The sequence below is a fragment of the Apodemus sylvaticus genome, chromosome 1, assembly GCF_947179515.1.
Source record: "Apodemus sylvaticus chromosome 1, mApoSyl1.1, whole genome shotgun sequence".
NCBI classification, from domain to species: domain Eukaryota; kingdom Metazoa; phylum Chordata; class Mammalia; order Rodentia; family Muridae; genus Apodemus; species Apodemus sylvaticus.
The window spans coordinates 179,819,390-179,821,530 of NC_067472.1; positions in this window are offsets into that span (position 1 = coordinate 179,819,390).

Consider the following 2,141-nt stretch of genomic DNA (forward strand, 5'->3'; position numbering starts at 1 on the left):
ACCTAAAAGATGCATTTTTCTGCCTGAAGCTGCACCCCACGAGCCAGCCGATTTTGGCTTTCGAATGGAGAGACCCAGAGTTGGGACAAGTTGGACAATTAACTTGGACACGACTGCCTCAAGGGTTCAAGAACTCTCCAACTCTCTTCGAAGAAGCCCTCCATTGAGATTTGGCTCTGTTCAGGTCAGAGAACCCCCAAATAACTTTGCTGCAGTACATTGACGATTTGATTTTAGCTGCTGATAATGAACCGGAATGCACACGGGGGACTGAGAAACTGCTGACTGAGTTGGGTGAGTTGGGGTACCAAGATTCGGATAAAAAAGCCCAGATATACCGAACAGAAGTCACTTACTTGGGATACACTCTTAAGGAGGGGAAGCGATGGTTGACAGAAGCTAGGAAGAGAACTGTGACCCAGATCCCCACTCCTACTATCCCAAAGCCAGCGAGAGAATTCCTGGTCACTGCAGGTTTCTGTAGATTATGGATACCAGGATTTGCCATCTTAGCAGCACCCCTTTACCCTCTCATCAAAGAAACCGGGTTTTTTTCATGAACTCCTGAGCATCAGAAAGCTTTCGAAGAAATAAAAAAGGCTTTACCTAGTGCACCAGTCTTGGCCTTGCCTGACTTAACTAAGCCTTTTACCCTCTACGTGGATGAGAGAGCAGGAATAGCCGGAGGGGTCTTGACCCAGGCTTTTGGGCCATGGAAATGACTCGTAGCCTACCTATCAAAGAAGCTAGATCCTGTAGCCAGTGGATGGCCATCTTGCCTGAAAGCCATCGCTGCAGCAACCCTACTTTTCAAGGATGCTGAAAAACTGACCTTAGGACACCAGGTAACTGCAGCCCTCTGACAGGTGGATGACAAACACCCGCATGACTCACTATCAAAGCCTGTTCTTAACTGAGCGAGTGATTTTGTCCCACTGCCTATCCTCAACCCCGCTACCTTAGTACCTGAGGCTGACGACTCCCTGCCTGTACACCAATGTATGGACATCCTGGCAGAAGAAACCGGAATGCGGAAGGACCTCACAGACCAATCCTGGCCAGGGTCCCTTAATTGGTATATAGATGGCAGCAGCTTCGTGGTTGAATGTAAGCGGAAGGCCAGGGCGGCAGTGGTGGATGGAAAACAGGCCATCTGGGCCAGTAGCTTGCCTGAAGGAACATTGGCTCAGAAGGCAGAACCGATTGCACTAACCCAAGCCTTGAGACTGGCAGAAGGGAAGTCCATCAACATCTACACAGACAGCTGGTATGCCTTCGCCACCGCACACAAACATTGGGTAATTTGCAAACAGAGGGGGCTACTCATGTCAGTGGGAAAGGACATTAAAAATAAAGAAGAGGGGTCTTGAGAGAAAGCTCAGTGGGTAAGAGGACCGACTGTTCATCCAAAGGTCATGAGTTCAAATCCCAGCACCCACATGGTGGCTCACAACCATCCATAAATATATCTAGTGTCTAAACACAGCTATGGTGTACTTGCATATAATAAAAACAAAAAAGAAATCCTGAGTTTACTAGAGGCATACATCTACCAAAAAAACTGGCCATTATACATTGCCCTGGCCACCTAAAGGGCCAAGATGCCATTGCCAGAGGAAATCAGATGGCTGACATGGTGGCCAAACAAGTGGCCCAAGGAACCATGATCCTTATAACCAATCAAGGGGCCAAAGAGTCCAAAAACTATTATGACATCAGAGAGACCAGTTTCAGATACACTCCTGAGGATCACCATCAGATGGAAAGATTAAAAATAGTACATAACTACACCCCCTACGGAGTAACAGAGACAGAAGATGGGAAATCTATCTTACCCTGAAAAGAGGGACAACACTATGTCACCAATCTACATCAACTGACCCACTTGAGAGCTAAGAAATTAAAAGACCTTATACTCCACTCCGACTATCATGTCATGGGCCTCTCAGATATTGCTCAAGAGGCAGTACAAAATTGTAAAGCTTGTTCTTTAACCAATGCTGCACATCATATAGGCACACCTGGTAAGCACCTGCAGGGAGATAGGCCAGGAGCATACTGGGAAGTTGACTTCACAGAAGTCAAACCAGCAAAATATGGTAACAGATACTTGTTAGTTTTCATAGATACCTTTTCAGGAT